We start from the raw sequence: 19,694 nt of genomic DNA on the forward strand, positions 1-19,694 counted from the left end.
ATGGGTCCAAGATGGCGGACAAGTCAACTTTTTCCACTAGACCTTGAGCCTCACTATATGCTCACATCAGCAAGCTAAATGACACACCCACAGGCGCCATGACAGTTCCAAGGCTGACCATAAGGATCAAAAAGTGGGCGGTGGCCCAATTCCTGGAAATCCCCGCCCCTTCCTAAAATAGCTGGAATACTCCTCCCACTCATTAGCCTATGAAATTACCCACCCCTATAAAAACTGACAACCCCATACCCTGGTGCCTTTCTCACCCTCTGAGATGGCCCACACTCTGTCTGTGGAGTGTGTTTCTCTCTAAATAAATCCACTTCTTACCTACCACTTTGTCTCTCACTGAATTCTTTCTGCGATGAGACGTCAAGAACCTGACCTTCATTAAGTCCTGAAACCAGGTGTGTGATCTCAGTTGGAAGACTGTGGGTTTTGGCCGGTTTCAGGTCCCAGCTGCATGGGTTTGAGTCCCAACCTGAGGTGCACAGTTTCATAAGTAGTATGTAGGAGCAATCAAAACACCACTTCATGGTGATAGGTAGTCTGAGTTTTATTTTTTATTTATTGAGATATAATTGACACATAAGATTGTGTAAGTTTAAGGTGCACAAGGAGTTGATTTGATACATTTGTGTATTGCAGTATGATTACCACCGTAGTGTTAGCTAACACTTCTATTACTTCACATAATTACCATTTCTTTTTTGTGGTGAGAACATGTAAGATCTACTCTTTTAGCAGTTTTAAAGTATACGATACTATATTTTTGACGATAATTACTAGTATTTTTGACTATAATTACTAGGCAGTGCATTACCTTCCCATCTTCTAGTTACAAGTTTGTACCCTTTGACCAGCATCTCCCCAAACCCGTGGTCCCCCCCGTTCTCTGGTAATCACCATTCTTCTCTCTGTTTCTATGAGTTTGGCTTTTTTTGATTCCACGTACAAGCGATATACAATATTTGCCTTCGTCTGGCTTATCTCACTGAGCACAATGCGCTCAAGGTCCATCCACGTTGTCCCAATGGCAGGATTTCCTTCTTTCTAGTAATCCGAGTTCTTAAAGTGAAAGTAGTTTTCCACCAGAGAAGAGAGAGAGGCCTTCCAGTCGGGGGACAGCGTGTGCGAATTCACAGAGGAAGGAAACAGCTGACTCTGACTCAGGTGAGTGACGGGGGGGGGGGGGGGGGGGGCGGGCGGGGGGAGCCCAAAGGGCCTGGACTTGCTGAAGGAGAAAGCTAGTGAGCAGACAGTCTGCAAAGGGCCTTTTCCTCAGGCAATTTTCTGGAACGCACTATGGAAAGCCCCAGGAGGTTTTTATACATCAGACTGATCAGATGAAATTTGCATTTGAGAGAAATCAATGGGGAGAATGCAAAAGAGAGACACTTAGGGCAAGAGGCTGGTGAGGATCTTCTGGGAGTACCCAGGTGAGATATGAAGGGAACTGACCTCGAAGCTCAGGAGCAGTGGGGGAGGGTGTGTGTGTGTGTGTGTGTGTGTGTGTGTGTGTGTGGAGGCTGCAGTGTATGGTAAAGTATCACACTGCGTTGCAGAGAGATCAGAGGAATGATTATTCTTAGTGGGTCATGAAGTCAATTTAATGCGCTCCAACCAGCGTTTTTTGGTAGAAAAGAATTAAGTAGAATAGAAAAGATATATTAGCGTGTATCATATGAAATAAGAGTAACTGCGTGAAACTTTGTTCAGTGCTATACATGCAGGTATTGCTCTGTGTGTGGGGGAGAGGGGGAGCTGTGTACAGAGGTGCAAGGAAAAATACGTGTTTTTCACTGTGGGTGGCAACCAAACAAGTTTGGAAGCCACTGATCCGAGAACGCACTAATGGTGCAAAGCAGAGAGTAATTGCCAACGGGATTCCCAGAAGAGAAAGATTGAATGCACGTGTGGCTGTCAGGGATGGATTCCCAGAGAATTTTGGGAGTGGGAAGTGGGCCTTGAAGGAGGATAGTGTATGGATGGGAGAGAAGTGGGAAAAGCATCCACGCCAGGGAGAAGGGGCTAATCTGGCTGGATTCCTCCTTAGCCTCAGCCTTTCCTAACAGCCTCAAGATAGTTATCTTGAGGAGGCTAACATTTCAGTCTCAGCACAGAAAAGCATCTGCTGACAGAGTATCTTTTCCTCCAGCACTTATGTAAAACCCATCTGTCAAATAACCCATGTCTCTTTTGACCTTCTACACAGGGGCACTAAGTTCATTCTCAAAACAGCTTACTTGACTAACAAACAAGGGATGTTTTCAATTTTCATGAAAACTCTCAAGGGAAAGAGAATTGAATGAGCTGAGATCTGGGTTCAAGGTCTAGCCTAGAAGCTCATTCATCCAGGCACTTGTCATTTCTAAACCCTGTTTTTGCCCATCATAAAATGGGCTAATCAGAACGACCCAGCCTTTCTCCCAAACTTGTGAGCATCAAATCAGATGACACAAGGGGTGCAGACCTAAATTACCAGGGATGCAGACAGGTTACTTTTCCCATTTGCCAAAAGACCCAACTAATGTCAGATCCTCTGAAAAATAAACACAATCTGGCAACCTTGTCATTGTTGTAGCGGATACAAGACGCTATTGTTTTATCAGCTGGCACCAGAGTTCCTTTTTAGGGAAGGAAGTGTCTTTGTTTAGGAAAATACCTTGACAGGCCCCTTGGGGATAGAAGGTGAGGCCCTAAGGACATGGGTGGGGAGGAAACAACAAAGATAGCTAAATATTCAATAGCTCTGCCTAAGAATTGAACAAGAATTTGGTGGGAATTCCCAGGCGGACCAATGGTTAGGATTCCACGCTTCCACTGCAGGGGGCTGGGGTTCAATCCCTGGTCGGGGAACTAATGTCCCACATGCCACACTGTGCGGCCAAAATAAAAAGAAGAATTTGGGGATGAGGAAGAACAAAGGAGAGACGAAAAAGGAAAACTAAGCAATCTGGTCAGATACTAATGCCGTATTCTGTGAAAAATTGGGGAAGATTTTTAAGAACAGAGAGATCTCTGGACTGCAGTTCTGCAAACCAGTCCTCTCTCCAGTGTAACCTATTCTCCAAATCTCCAATAAATGTCTATTACAAAGCTGCCTTTGTGGGAGCAGGGCTAGTGGGCAGCGAAGAGTACAGGCTGTGTTCAACTTTGGAGGCAATTCTGGGATAGAGATAAAGGCGTGTCCACAAGACAACAAAGAAAGAAGTTTAGAGTCAGGTGACACTGAAAAACATAGGTCCAGGGAATTCACAGAAATCTTGGAGAAGGCCTGGGTTTTCCCTACCTTGTGAGATGGGGTTCAAACCAATCACATGTACAGTTGAGCTGTTAGGATTACCCCAGTAGGTATATGAAACCATTGACCATCCAACTCAATTATCACAATAAACATTTTTCCAGGCTTCTCTCTGGCTGAAGTCAGTATTATGTGGCCATTACTGATTGAACTTAAGTCATAATTTAAGAATCAACCACACAAGAGAGACCACACCAGCTTTTTTCTTCTCTTTTTCTGACTGCATCCTGACCAATATACACTCCGGGCAGTACTAATCTAATGCAGATAGGTAATCCCTTTCTGAGCATCATCTGTTACAGCTGCATCCTATTTAAAGCATTTCACCATCACCTCATTGAATACCAGGTCTTCAAAATAACTTTATGGGGCAGGAAAAGCCTGGGTTATCAACTCCACGTTAACAATAAGGAAACTGAGGCCCAAAGAATCAAAAAAAAAAAGAAGAAAGAAAAAATTACATTTGTATTAGGTATGTGCGATAATCTCAGATTTTAAGGAATGTTGGAGTCATAAATGCATGAAAAGTCAAACAACAACATTAAAGAAGTACGAATAAATGTAAAAATAAATGTTGTAAGGGAGAGCACAATTAATTTCCGGAAGAATGATAGAGATCACAAGGCATCCAACATCAAAGTTAGGCCAGCTCAACCCTCTCGTGACCCCACCCACTTCTTTCCATCTTGTTGGCCTCCCAAAGCCACTCATTGTCTCCACCAGGATTACCGTAATATCTTCCTTACTAGTCTCTCTGACTCTAGGTTTGTCCCTATAATCAGTTCTCCAAAAGGCATCTTTATAACATGCAAATCTCACCCTATCACTCCCCTACTTAAACCCTTAGGGGCACCCCACTGCCCTAAATTAGAAATTGTTTAACCTCATCTATACACAAGTCTTTCTTGATCTGGTCCTCTTATCTCTCAGGCCTCAGCTCTTGCCATTTGCTGCCTGAAACTCTGCTCCTTATAGACTGCTATATAATTAAATAAATATTTGGTCTCTGTGCTTTTCCCTGGCACAGAGCTCCTGAAATCCTTGGGATTTCCTGAGTGATAGGAGTGTCTTTTGTTATTCATAAGGAATCCCTTTCTATCCTAAGTTTATGCTAAAGAAGTGATTTGGGGCAGGGCCCCTAGATAGCCTCCAGATGGGGCTGGTTACCAGAAGGACCAGGTGATTAAAGCGTGAGTATTTCCCGCTGGGAGTTGGTAAGGAAACGCTGGAGGTTGAGGTCTATAAAAACCCTTGAACAGCAAGCGAGAGAGAGCAGTTTGGAGTTGGTGAGCACGTCCACATGCTGGGAGGATGGTGCACCCCAATTTCACAGAGAGAAGTCCCTCTGCTCCGGACCCTTCCTGATCTCCCTGTGTACTTCTTTATTATCAGCTGGTAAGTGTAAGTAAAGTGACTTCCTGAGTTTGGTGAGCTGATCTAGCAAATTATCAACCCCAAGGAGGGGGTCCAGGGAGCCCCTTATTTATAGCCAGTAGGTCAGAGGTTTGGGTGGCCTGAGACTTAAAACTGGTATCTGAAGTGGAGGTCGTGTTGTGGGACTGAGCTGTAGGGTCTGCGCTAACTCTGGGTGGTTAGTTTCAGAATGAATTGAATTGTTGAACACCCAACTGGTGTTGGAGAATAGGTTGTTGTCCAAAAATGTGTCAGGTGGATACTTTTTGTTTTGCTTTTGTTACTGAACTGAAGTTCATGTGCCCAACACACAGTGAGGCCAAACAAACTGAAACGTCAGAGTTTGGAGCAGAGAACGATTTATTGTAGGGCCAAGCAAAGAGACCAGGAGATTTCTACTCAAAAAGCCCAAACTGGGGCTTCCCTGGCGGCGCAGTGGTTGAGAGTCCGCCTGCCGATGCAGGGGACACGGGTTCGTGCTCCGGTCCGGGAAAATCCCACATGCCGCAGAGCGGCTGGGCCCGTGAGCCATGGCCGCTGAGCCTGCGCGTCCGGAGCCTGTGCTCCGCAACGGGAGAGGCCGCAACAATGAGAGGCCCGCGTACCGTAAAAAAAAAAAAAAAAATCATGTCAAAAATTAAATTATTGGGGCTTCCCTGGTGGCGCAGTGGTTGGGAGTCCGCCTGCCGATGCAGGGGACACAGGTTCGTGCCCCGGTCCGGGAGGATCCCACACGCCGCAGAGCGGCTGGGCCCGTGAGCCATGGCCGCTGAGCGTGCGCGTCAGGAGCCTGTGCTCTGTAACGGGAGAGGCCGCAACAGTGAGAGGCCCAAGTACCGCAAAAAAAAAAAAAAAAAAAAAAAGCCCAAACTCCCTGATGGTTTTTAGGGAGAAGTTTTTATAGGCAAAATTTGAGGTGAGGGCTGCAGGATGTGTGACTTGCTTCTGATTGGTTGGTGGTGAGGTAACAGGGTGGTGTTCCAGGAATCTTGTGCCCAGCCTGAAGTTACTACCCTCCACCTGGTGGGGGGCCTGCAAAATAACTCAAAGATATTGTTATGTATATTCCTTTTGGAGAAACCGGGACCCTGCCCCATAGCTACACTATTGTTCCTTGGCTGACCCTCCCTTGTTTCTACATTCTCTTACTTCCCTGATTAGTAATTGTTTGAATCTGCTCTTTGGAACTTAGGGAAGGTCCAGGAGGCTGAATGAAACCTATTTCCTACAAACCAGAAACAGGGAGCACAGAAAGGATTTGTACCCAGGAGGGGCCCCACAGGGTGCTGCTTGGTTTCACTTTGTTCTCCTGATTTCATGAACTATTTTTCCAGGCACTCTTGCCTCCTGGCCTTTGTATGCCATGTCCCTTCTGCTTGCATCACTTTTTAAAAAAAATATTGATTTACTTATTTATTTACTTAGGCTGCGTGGCATCTTTAGTCATGCACTTCTTAGTCGCAGCATGAATGAGGGATCTAGTTCCCTGACCAGGGATCAAACCCAGGCCCCCTGCTTTGGGACAGTGGAGCCTTACCCACTGGACCACCAGGGAAGTCTCTGCTTGCATCACTCTTGCCCACTCTTCTGGTCTAGCTAATTTCACCTTATCCTTTAGGACTTGACTTTGATATCCCCTCCAAGAGGTTCTTCTTATCACTAGAATAGGTTAGAACCTACACCCAGCTATTTCATAGCATCCTCGATATCCCCATCCTAATGCTTATCGCACTTCACCGTTGTTACTTGTATAATTGTCTTCTCCAAGAGTGAAGGCAGCTGTCAGCTCATTGATGGGTGGACCGGATGGTCTGTCTTGCTTGCCTTCATTTCCAGCACCCAGCATAGCGCCTAGTGTGTTATAAATACTTAAGTGTATTGAGTTCAGAATGAATGAATGCATGTCATAGGTACTTGGAGGGGAAAAAAAATTGAGGTGGTCAGGAAAGAGGTAGTCTAGGACTTGAATGACAAGTGGAGAAGCTTCCATAATCACCCAGTACATCAGTGACAAACCATGGCTCCTTGCCTCCCCATGGAGTGCCTGCAGAATGGAGGAAAGAGGATGAACTATGAGAGAAGAGCAGGCTCTAGGGCTGCCTCTGTGCCTCACCGAGTGACTTTGAGAGTGTCATTTACCCTCTCAGAGCCTGAGTTTCCTTATCTGTAAAATGGGGCCCCTACAGCCTACCGGTGGGTTTCTGTGAGGTTCGAGGAGGTCCAGAATGTGTAAGTCCCCAGCACAAAATGTACCTGACCGAACGCATGTGAATTTGTTTTCACACAGCCTCCCCATCCAAGATTTCCCAAGCCACTGGCTAAAAGCCAGCCTGGGAAAAGCCAGCATCTTTAACCCCAGCTCCCTGGTCCTAAGCAAACCCACTCTGCCCAGTCTGATCAACAACAGGAGATGGGCCATCTGCTCTGTCCACCCCAGAAACAGCAGACAGTACCCAGAGGCTTCCTCACACCAAGCTTTAGGAGTACCACCAAGCCAGAGCCACTGACTTTAAGGGATTTACCTCCCACAAGGCAGCAGTGTCTTTTCCCCTATTAATTTGAGTAAAGAACTTTTTTTAAACTAAATTCTCAGGAATTTTAACCCTCTCTTTAATCTTCTTTGTTAGACAAAAGGGCCCCCCCAAATCCTCCGAGAAACAATTTATTAGGTGCCTGCAATGTCAGGGTTGTGCCGTATACCCACTCTGCAAGATTCCAAACTAATTAGGGGTGTGGTAGACCAAGCCATGCTCCCCCAAAGATAACCATGCCATTATCCCTGAAACCTATGAATATGTTTTGTTACATGGTAAGCAACTTTTCAGATATAATCAAAGTTTTGCATCTTATGGTGATTATAGGGAGATATCCTGTATTACCTGGGTGGGGCTGATCCAGTCACGTGAGCCCTTAAAGGTAGAGCACTTTATCTTGCTGGAATCAGAGATGAGGAAGAAGAGGAAGCTGGAGATTCAAAGCATGAGAGGGCAACCGATTATTGCTGGAGGGGTGGAGGCAGCACATGGAAAGCATGAGAAGAAATAAGGCAGCATGTAGAAGCAAAGACCAGCCCCCGGCTGACAGCAAGGAAACAGGGACCTCAGTCCTACAACCACAACAAAAACAGAATTCTATCAGCAACCTGAAGGAGTGTGGAAGTGGATTCTCCCCCAGAGCCTTCAGACAAGAGCCCAGTCCTGACACTTTAATTTCAGCCTTATGAAAACCATAAGCAGAGAACTCAACCAAGCCTGCCTGGACTTCTGACCTACAGAAATGTGAGATAATAAGTGTGCTGTTTTAAGCCACTACATTTGTGGTGATTTGTTACCATAGCAACAGAAAACTAATACAGGGAGACAGGCCTTATGTCTTCGGGTCCTTCAACCTAGAGCTTAGCCTTAAGCTGCCACAGCTGTGAATTCCTGTGCATCTGAGCATGTCTGGAAAGTTGGAGGTTGTGGGTAGGCCATAGACAGGAAGATTGAAGCGGGGAGAATCATTTTCCATAAAGGTCAGGTCAGAGAGCCTCTCTCAGGAGAGATACCCAACCCACAGACTTGGTACAGGGACCCAGTTCTGAGAGCAGGGAACAAAAAAAGAGCCCCACCACACATGGAGGTTATTTAGAGCAGATGGGAGGAGGATGAGAGATCCTCCCTGTGGAAATTCTGGTCAGTGACCTTTGGCCCGCAGGAGGACAAATGGGAGAAAGGCAACCTACTGAGTTAAGGGCCTGGTGGACTAATTGGGAAGTACATGTGAGACCCACCTGGATATTCCCTAAGCTGGTTGAGAGAGATTCGAGAGCCTCTGGGATTCCTGCAATTCTGTGGGTAGAGATTGGGTCATAGAAACATTGTTTTATTCATGTTATTTATGATGCAGTTATACTTGCTGCCCTCCAAGCTGGTGTGGCATAGAGAAACAGTGCCCCAAGATCTATTAACCTCCAAGGGCAAAATAAGAGGCTTTACAGTGTCAAAGATGGAGCAGGGTGGAATGGGCAGGGGCATGGAGAGGGGATGGCTTGGTTGGACACAGCTGGGTGCAAACTCTTCCTCCAATTACTTGTGTAGCTTACTTTACCTTTCTGAGGTTGAGTTTCCAAACCTAAAAAATAGAATGATAAGGTGACCTTCATCACAAAGGATTATGAAGAAACAATAGGTTACTGATTACTACAACACATGATGAAAAATACATTCCATGCTATACTTCAATTCAAAGACCCTCATTTATCTCATCTTAATTCTCCAATACTGGGGTGTGATTCATAATCATATTGGCCAGGCAGCAGTCCTGAGGTAGTTTTATTGCCTGTACTTGCAAAATTAGTGTCAGTGGTTAGAAAGAAAATTCCAAAGACTACTGACTAGTGAAGTGTCCTTTTAAGAAGGGCTACCTCTTCAACCCACAGAGCACAGAGGATAACCTCATACAGAAAAACACAGACAGTGATATTGCTGAACCATGGTGATTTACAAGGGCTAGACTCTAAATGTGGACAAGTTTTAGGGATGCCAAAACCAATTTATTTTTCTTTTTTTTGATGTGTAAAAGAGAGATGAATGATAAAAACATAACTCTAAAAGAGTACTTTCAATAACTACAAAATTGAAAAAAATTCTAAGTGATAAAAAAACACTGATAAAATACGGGATTATTTATTATGCCCAACTAACTTACACAGAAATCAAGGCTGAGAGAACACTTGCAGCAAATAGCAAGACTAAGAAGTGAAGGAAATACTCTCAGGCCTATGGCAGATGCCTGTTTGGTATGACAGGCATCTATTAACTATCCTCCAAATCCTTCACAGGAGTCCAAGAGGTGCAGCCTTTGGCCCACCAAAAATATTACGCTTCAGTTTTGCCCACTGAGCACGTGTGTGCACACAAAATTCAAAAAATAGGAGTTGGAATGGGCAGAGTCAAGATGGCGGACTAGGAGGACACAGAATTCCCATCTCCTCACAACTAGGGCACCTACCAGGCACCGGTGGGGGACCACAGGCACCTAAGGGGACAGGAGGAACACCGAGCGACTGGGTAGGACATGGGGCATGGGGGGAGTGAAGAGGGAAGAGACGTGGAGGTGAGACAGGACTGGCGCCCCTGAGGGGTGGCTGGGGGAAGGGAAGGGATCCCACGCCTGAAGGGGGAAATTGGGGAACCACATGGAGGGCAGAGGCTCAAAAGGGAGTGTGGCCACGTTTCCCCTGCCCACTTGGGCCCCCAAAGCCTGCTGAGATCCCGGGCCTGATCCTCTGCCCACCAAGGCCCCCTCCAGCTGCGTGGGTCCTGAGGGAGTGAGAAGGAAGGAAGGGGGAACAAAAGTAAAGGCCGGACCTCTGGGACCGGAACCCCTGAGGGGCAGCTGGGAGAGGGAAGGAATTCCTACACCCAGTGGGACCCACCCCGGCTAGGGGTCCAGCAGACAAGGTGGAGACCCTGGGGGAGATGATGGGGGAGGGGTGCAAAGGACTGGAAGGGAATACGGCCAGTGCTTTCCCTGTCCACTTAGGCATCACGCGCTCCCGGGCCTAATCCTCTGCCCTAGGAGCCTCCCTCCTCCTGCACAGAGCCCAAGCCCTGCCCCTACACCCCCTCCCAGGGCCCCACCTCTACACTCGGAGACCCCCTCCCTCCAACTGCACTGGGCCTGAACCCCACCCACACACCCTCACTCAGGGCCCTACCGCCAAACTCCGGAACCCCACACTCCACAGGCCCTCCTTTCCACGTGCTGCCTCTCCCCTTCTGCGCAGGTCCTAAGCAGAGGCCCTGCCCCACATTCAAACGTCACCCCGCCACCCGCCTAGGTCCTACCTCACCCTAAACCCCGCCCCTGCCTAAGTTCCACCCCCCACCTAAACTCCGCTCCGGTAGCCAAGTCTTTTGTTTTTCTTTTTTCCTCTTTTAGATTGGGGTTCTGTTTTACCTTGTCGATTCATTGTTGTTTATTTTTCCTAATAAATCTTTTATTTTTCTAATTTTATTTTATTCTTTATACTTTGTTATTGTTCTCTCCTTTTAGCTTGCTCCCACCCCACCCCACCCTTTTTTTTTTTCTGTTCTCTGTTGTGGTTTTATTTTACCTTGCTGCAGTTGTTTCACTTATAGTTTTATTTTTCCTAATGTATCTTTCTAATTTTATTTTGTTTTTTATCCTTTGATATTGTACTGTTCATTTTTCTTTTTCTTTCTTTCTTTATTTTTTACTGCGCCACAAAGCTTGAGAGATCTTGGTTCCCAGGCCAGAGGTCAGGCCCGAGCTCCTGTGGTAGGAGTTCCAAGTCCAAACCGCTGGACTAACACAGAACCTCAGACCCCAGGGAATATTTATAGGAGTTAGGCTTCCTGGAGGTCCTCATCTCAGCACCAAGACCCAGCTCTATCCAACTGCCTGCAAACTCCAGGGCTGGACGTCTCAGGCCAAACAACCAGTAAGAAAGGAATATAGCACCATCTACCAAAAAAAAGAAAAAAATGAAACAACAAAAAAATATGTTACAGATGAAGGGGAAAGGTAAAAACCTACAAGACCAAATAAATGTAGATGAAATAGGCAAGCTACCTGAAAAAGAATTCAGAGTAATGATAGTGAAGATGACCCCAAATCTCGGGAACAGAATGGAAAAAATACAAGAAACATTTAACAAGGATCTAGAAGAACTAAAGAGCAAACAGTGATGAACAACACAGTTACTGAAATTAAAAATACTCTAGAAGGAATCAATAGCAGAATAACTGAGGCAGAAGAACGGATAAGTGAGCTGGAAGATAAAATGGTGGAAATAACTACTGCAGAGCAGAATAAAGAAAAAAGAATGAAAAGAATTGAGGACAGTCTCAGAGACCTCTGGGACAACATTAAACGCACCAACATTCAAATTATAGGGGTTCTAAAGAAGAAGAGAAAAAAAAAGGGGTCTGAGAAAATATTTGAAGAAATTATAGTCGAAAACATACCTAACATGGGAAAGGAAATAGTCAATCAAGTCCAGGAAGCACAGAGAGTACTGTCCAGGAAGCATAGAGAGTACCATAGAGGATAAACCCAAAGAGAAACAGGCCGAGACACATATTAATCAAACTATCAAAACTTAAATACAAAGAAAAGATATTAAAAGCAGCGAGGGAAAAGCAACAAATAACATAAAAGGGAATCCCCATAAGGTTAACAGCTGATCATTCAGCAGAAACTCTGCAAGCCAGAAGGGACTGGCAGGACATATTTAAAGTGATGAAAGGGAAAAACCTACACCCAAGATGACTCTACCGAGCAAGGATCTCATTCAGATTTGATGGAGAAATTAAAAGCTTTACAGACAAGCAAAAGCTGAGAGAATTCAGCACCACCAAATGAGATTTACATCAAATGTTAAAGGAACTTCTCTAGGCAGGAAACACAGGAGAAGGAAAAGACCTACAATAACAAACCCAAAACAATTAAGAAAATGGTAATAGGAGCATACATATCAATAACTACCTTAAATGTAAATGGATTAAATGCTCCAACCAAAAGACATAGACTGGCTGAATGGATACAAAAACAAGACCCATATATATGCTGTCTACAAGAGACCCACTTCAGACCTAAGGACACATACAGACTGAAAGTGAGGGGATGGAAAAAGATATTCCATGCAAATGGAAATCAAAAGAAAGCTGGAGTAGCAATTCTCATATCAGACAAAATAGACTTTAAAATAAAGAATATTAGAAGAGACAAAGAAGGACACTACATAATGATCAAGCGATCGATCCAAGAAGAAGATATAACAATTGTAAATATTTATGTACCCAACATAGGAGCACCTCAATACATAAGGCAAATTCTAACAGCCATAAGGGGGAAATCAACAGTAACACAATAAGAGTAGGGGACTCTAACACCCCACTTTCACCAATGGACAGATCATCCAAAATGAAAATAAATAAGGAAACACAAGCTTTAAATGATACATTAAACAAGATGGACTTAATTGATATTTATACGACATTCCTCCAAAAAACAACAGAATACACTTTCTTCTCAAGTGCTCATGGAACATGCTCCAGGATAGACCATATCTTGGGTCACAAATCAAACCTTGGTAAATTTAAGAAAATTGAAATCGTTTCAAGCATCTTTTCCAGCCACAATGCTATGAGACTAGATTTCAATTACAGCAAAAAAAAACCTGTAAAAAAAACAAACACATGGAGGCTAAACAATACACTACTAAATAACCAAGAGATCACTGAAGAAATCAAAGAGGAAATAAAAAAATACCTAGAAACAAATGACAATGAAAACACAATGACCCAAAACCTATGGGATGGAGCAAAAGCAGTTCTAAGAGGGAAGTTTATAGCTATACAAGCATACCTTAAGAAACAAGAAACATCTCAAATAAACAACTTAACCTTACACCTAAAGCAATTAGAGAAAGAAAAACAAAAAAAACCCCAAAGTTAGCAAAAGGAAAGAAATCATAAAAATCAGATCAGAAATAAATGAAAAAGAAAAGAAGGACACAATAGCAAAGATCAATAAAACTAAAAGCTGGTTCTTTGAGAAGATAAAGTTTTTAAACCATCAGCTGGACTCATTAAGAAAAAGAGGAAGAGGACTCAAATCAATAAAATTAGAAATGAAAAAGAAGTTACAATGGACACTGCAGAAATACAAAGCATCCTAAGAGACTACTACAAGCAACTCTATGCCAATAAAATGGACAACTATGGACAACAAATGCAAATCAATCAACATGATACACCATATTAACAAATCGAAGGAGAATAACCATATGATCATCTCAATAGATGCAGAGAAAGCTTTCGACAAAATTCAACACCCATTTATGATAAAAACTCTGCAGAAAGTAGGCATAGAGGGAACTTTCCTCAACATAATAAAGGCCATATATGACAAACCCACAGCCAACATCATCCTCAATGGTGAAAAACTGAAAGCATTTCCACTAAGATCAGGAACAAGACAACGTTGCCCACTCCCACCACTCTTATTCAACATAGTTTTGGAAGTTTTAGCCACAGCAATCAGAGAAGAAAATGAAATAAAAGGAATCCAAATCGGAAAAGAACAAGTAAAGCTGTCACTGTTTGCAGATGACATGATACTATACATAGAGAATCCTAACGATGCTACCAGAAAACTACTAGAGCTAATCAATGAATTTGGTAAAGTAGCAGGATACAAAATTAATGCACAGAAATCTCTGGCATTCCTATACACTAATGATGAAAAATCTGAGAGAAATCACAGCAAGATCCTTTTTGATCCACCTCCTAGAGAAATGGAAATGAAAACAAAAATAAACAAACGTGACCTAATGAAATGTAAAAGCTTTTGCACAGCAAGGGAAACCATAAATAATACAAAAAGACAACACTCAGAATGAGAGAAAGAATGGGATAAGGAGGGTGGTAGGGAGACACAAAAGGGAGGGGATATGGAGATATATGTATGCATATAGCTGATTTACTTTATTAAACAGCAGAAACTAACACAACATTGTAAAGCAGTTATACTCCAATAAAGATGTTAAAAAAAATAGGAGTTGGTTGAAAAATACAAAAAAATCCCTAGATGTTGCAGAGCATTACAAAAGATTGGAGTTATTTTAAAGCAGGTCTATTGTGACCTAACTGATAAACCAAGAATGACACAGATTTAATGTGTGCAAGTTTTATGAGTTTGGACACATGCTCACACTTGTGAGATCTTTACCACAACCAAGGTAATAGACATACACGTCACCTCTCAAAGTTTCCTTATGTCCTTTGTTTGTGATAAGAACACTTAACACCCTCTTTTTTTTTTAATTAATTTATTTATTTTTGGCTGAGTTGGGTCTTTGTTGCTGTGCGCAGGCTTGCTTTAGTTGCCGTGAGCAGGGGCTACTCTTCGTTGTGGTGCGCAGGCTTCTCATTGCGGTGGCTTCTCTTGTTGCGGAGCACGGGCTGTAGGCCTGTGGGCTTCAATAGTTGTGGCACGTGGGCTCAGTAGTTGTGGCTCGTGGGATCTAGAGCACAGGCTCAGTAGTTGTGGTGCACGGGCTTAGTTGCTCCGTGGCATGTGGGATCTTCCCGGACCAGGGCTCGAACCCATGTCCCCTGTATTGGCAGGCGGATTCTTAACCACTGCGCCACCAGGGAAGTCCCACTTAACACACTCTTAACAAATTTTGAACGAGGGACTGAAATCAGGCATTGACTTCCAAGTACACTGTAGGTGACAAGGACAAATTTGAATGGGGAAGTTGTTGGTTCGGTGAGATGCTGGCCTCCAGGAAATGATGCAATCCAGGAAGTTATATATTTCACATAAAGTCACAACCAGGAAGTGGTGCTTTAGTTCCAGTGAAAAGCACGGGAGGCATAGTGGCTGAGGCTGCACAGGGAGCTTCCTGAGCAAATGGCTTGGGGTTGGATGCTGAGCTTTGCAGGAGAATTGATGGCGGGTTCATAAAGGAGAAGAAAGGCAGGGAGGGATGGACCACCCCTTGGGGAGGAGGCAGACCCTGAGGGGGGCGCCCCATCACAAGCATATTCTTGAAATGACACAGGATCAGGAAGCAGGCTTCTTCCAGTATCCATAGTTGACCCCTTTCATCATGAAGGAAGAACAGCTGAAAAGAATAGATGTTTTGAATACTACCGTGAAGCAGAAGAAAACCAAGAAAATGTTTTAGTTAAATAAGGAAAGTAAAGAAAAAGAAAGGAAGTACAAACCTCAAAGCACCAGTAGCAAATGTCCACCAGGAACATGAGAAGTTACGGGAAAGATCTCAAAGAAGACAACAAATTCTGTCCCTTTTTGTTGTAAAGCATCAAATATGACTTCTAGCTTTAGGGTTCCAACCATGGCCAGAGAGTGTGGATTCCTCTGATCTCGGGACACAAAGGGAGTTTACGAATTCAGGAACCATATCAGTTCCAGAAACCCCTTCCAGTCACCTCCAAGATGCCAGGGCAGAATAATAATGGGACAGTAAAAAAAGGGTTCCCAGGATACAGTGAACATCACATTTTTAGATCAACGAGAAAGGAGGCAGAACATTTTTCTCCTAAAGTTTTCCAAATGCCCCATACTCCAAAAAACACTCTCAGCAGAAGTATGAAAGAGAAAAAAGGCTAACAATGAAAGAAAAGGTAAGATGAAGTTGGAAGGAGAGCTGACCACTTTAAGAAGTATGAAAAGGGTGACAAAAAGAACAGAGCATGAAAAATTAGGATCCCCTGATGGGAACTTTATCCAGAGCCTGAAGTGAGTGGAGCAGCTTGGACCTCAGAGGGTCTGGTGGACTGGAAGAGATGCTTCCTGCTGAGAACCTCAGCAGCCCAGTTCTTTACAGGAAGATGAAACTTTAGTCCTCTTCTTGGCTTTCCTGGTAGAGAACTGATTCCTTAAAAATTGCCTTTAGGGACTTCCCTGGTGGCACAGTGGTTAAGAATCTGCCTGCCAATGCAGGGGACATGGGTTTGATCCCTGGTCTGGCAAGATCCTACATGTCGCAGAGCAACTAAGCCCGTGTACCACAACTACTGAGCCTGTGCTCTAGAGCCCACGACCCACAACTACTGAAGCCCACGCTCCTAGAGCCCATGCTCTGCAACAAGAGAAGCCACTGCAATGAGAAGCCCATGCACCACAATGAAGAGTAGCCCCTGCTGTGGAAGCGCAGAGTCCTACCCACTGGACCACCAGGGAATTCCCTCTCCTGAAATCATCAATGACTTTGCTCTGTGTGCTCAGACCTACTCCACCACCTCAGCCTAGACTGGACCTTTCAAAAAAAAAAGGATTCCTTTTAGGATCGTTCATAGATAGCACCCCCCGCACATCCTGGTGTAAAAGAGCTTAAATTTTACTTTAATTGGTATCTGGTGAAAGAGAAATTCAAGTCAGCTCGGGAAGATTCCAGGGGGTCAAAAGAACTTAGAAATGGAGGAAACAATATGAAAAGTGCTAAAGGAAAATGAACTGTCTTGTAATCATTTAAATACTATTAGTATTTGACAAGTGACTTTAGTAGATGATTGTGCTGAATCATTTCCCAAGTAATACAGTAGTACAGGTCAGTACTATATTTCTCTGAATCTGGGTTGGTTCTTCTTTTTTTTTTTTAAACTCACAAGGTCCGTAGTGTCCTTTTATACCCAATCATTTCTTGGTGTTTCTGATGACATTGGTGCAGGGATGAAGGAAAATGTTGTCTGGAATTAAATGACCTCCTAACAACAACAACAGGCTCAGTAAAAACATTCAAATAATTTGGAAGTGTGCAAAGTGAAGTCCCTATCACTCGCTCACAATCGGGGATTTGGAGTAAATATCTTTTTTTTTTTTTGCGGTACGCGGGCCTCTCACTGCTGTGGCCTCTCCCGTTGCGGAGCACAGGCTCCAGATGCGCAGGCTCAGCGGCCATGGCTCACGGGGCCAGCTGCTCCGCGGCATGTGGGATCTTCCCGGACCGGGGCATGAACCCCTGGAGTAAATATCTTTAATTGTTTAATTATCCTTCTAGACCTTTTATTATCTATCTGTCAGATTGATACATGACTACTGACATCTCTTGGAATGTCCTCAGCCTGTGCTAACTGCCCTGCAGACTCCTTTTAAATTTTTTTAACAAGACAATACATTGTGGACATGTGTTAAGGTTGCCGTATGAAGATTTACTTCATTCTTTATCATGGTTACACTGTTTCCCTCAGTGTAGATTTATAACAATACATATATATATTATTGAAGTATAGTTGATTTACAATGTTGTGTTAGTTTTAGGTGTACAGCAAAGTGCTTCAGATACGTATATATATATTCTTTTTCAGATTCTTTTCACTTGTAGGTTATTATAAAATACTGAGTATAGTTCCCTGTGCTATAGCGTACGTCCTTGTTGGTTACCTGTTTTATGAGTAGTAGTGTGTATTCGTTAATCCCAAACTCCTAATTTATCCCCCCCCCCCGATAATAATATTAACTAACTCACTTTGGAACATTCAGGCTTCTCAATTTTTTTTTTTTTTTACAATTTCAAAAGAGTATATTTGTATCATGCTAAGAGCACAGACTAGAAACAGGCTGCCTGGGCACAATCCATTTCTGCAGCTTTCCCCTCTGTGTCCAGTCTCCGTAACTGTAAAACGGGGAGAATTAGCCCCACCTCATAGGACTGCGAGGCTTAGATGAGTTTATATTGTAGAGCTCTTTGCACTATGTCTCCACTTCACACATTCTTGCTATAGTTATTCCATATGTCTTTGCAACTTGTGCTAGAATTTCTGTAAGATCTCTTTCTAGAGTGAGAATTTGTGAGATTAGACTGACCATTTAAACTGGAGCTTAGAATACCTGCCAAAATTTCAAATACGTGTGCTCTTTGACCCAGCAATGCCAGTTCTGGAAATTTATCCTACAGATAGACTAGCAGGCTTGCAAAATGACACGTCTGCAAGGTTATTCATTGCGGTATTGTTTGTAACAGCAATAGACTGGAAACTAATAGGAGACCAGTTAAATAATTTATGGCTCAACCACACAATGGATTACTATATAGCCACTTTAAAAAAAAAAAGGAGAGGCTCTCTTTGCACCAATACAGAATGATATCCAAGATGTATTTTTAAGTGAAAATAAGAGTGTAATAGCTAACACTTGTATCCCATATTTCATCAATTCTAAGATGTGCATTTTTTCACTTTGTGACGTACTTGAAATGAGGATGTGTTATAGTCAAAGGCATGTCATAATTTAATTGGATTTTTTTTTCTTTCCTAGTCCATAAAATAATGATGTGTCTTACATACGTGGCATTTTGGACCTGAGGAAATACAGCCATGCTTACCCAGTATGAGGCACTGTCCATTTCAATCTCACAACGACCCTGTGAGGGTAAGTACTATTATTTTCTACATTTCACATGTAAGGAAGTAAGATTTGATCTTGGGCAGTTTCACTCCAGAGCTCACGCACTTGGACTTCTGATACCACACCTCCTTATGATGACAGCAACACATGTCACATATAGGTGGCTCACTGTGTGCCAGGCCCTGTCCTAAGGGCTTCATACATATATTTGCTCATCTAATCCTCAAATAACCATATGAGACAACCTTATTATACAGGTGAGGAAATCGAGGCACTAAGAGGTTATGAAACTTGCTTAAAGTCACAGCTAATTTGTGGAAGAACTGGGGTTTAAACATGGGCAATCTGGCTTCAGAGATCATGCTCTTAATGCTACCTTTTGTGTAAAGAAGGGGGGTAGTTATGATATATTCCTTTTTGAAAAATATCTTAGAAGTAATTTAAAAAGTGATGCAAGTGTATCATCAGTAGGGTAGCACATAGGAACTGAGTAATTGGAGGATGCAAAAGTTTTTATTGCACACCTTTTAAAATATTTATTTATTTATTTATGGCTGTGTTGGGTCTTCGTTTCTTTTTTTTTTTTTTTTTGTATTTTTTACAGATCTTTTCCTGTAATTGATATCTAGTCTCATAGCGTTGTGGTCAGAAAAGATACTTGATACAATTTCAATTTTCTTAAATTTACCAAGGCTTGATTTGTGACCCAAGATATGATCTATCCTGGAGAATGTTCCATGAGCACTTGAGAAAAATGTGTATTCTGTTGTTTTTGGATGGAATGTCGTATAAATATCAATTAAGTCCATCTTGTTTAATGTATCATTTAAAGCTTGTGTTTCCTTATTTATTTTCATTTTGGATAATCTCTCCATTGGTGAAAGTGTGGTGTTAAAGTACCCTACTATGAATATGTTACAGTCGATTTCCCCTTTTATGGCTGCTAGTATTTGCCTTATGTATTGAGCTGCTCCTATGTTGGGTGCATAAATATTTACAATTGTTATATCTTCTTCTTGGATCGATCGCTTGATCATTGTGTAGTTTCCTTCTTTGTCTCTTGTAATAGTCTTTATTTTAAAGTCTATTT

General features: G+C 43.1%; 1 long non-coding RNA gene across 2 annotated transcripts in view; it reads left to right on the plus strand.

Moving 5' to 3' along the window:
- Positions 1-1,251: 1,251 nt before the first annotated feature.
- Positions 1,252-19,694, plus strand: part of LOC132522475 (uncharacterized) — a 58,595-nt gene continuing 40,152 nt past the window's right edge. The window contains exons 1-3 of one of the 2 annotated variants that reach the window (XR_009541227.1): positions 1,252-1,439; positions 7,579-7,995; positions 18,515-18,628. This is a non-coding gene — a long non-coding RNA (uncharacterized LOC132522475). The remainder of the gene's footprint in view (positions 1,440-7,578; positions 7,996-18,514; positions 18,629-19,694) is intronic. The other variant, XR_009541224.1, reaches the window with a different exon arrangement.

This window comes from Lagenorhynchus albirostris, chromosome 1, assembly GCF_949774975.1.
Source record: "Lagenorhynchus albirostris chromosome 1, mLagAlb1.1, whole genome shotgun sequence".
In the NCBI taxonomy this organism is placed as follows: Eukaryota; Metazoa; Chordata; class Mammalia; order Artiodactyla; family Delphinidae; genus Lagenorhynchus; species Lagenorhynchus albirostris.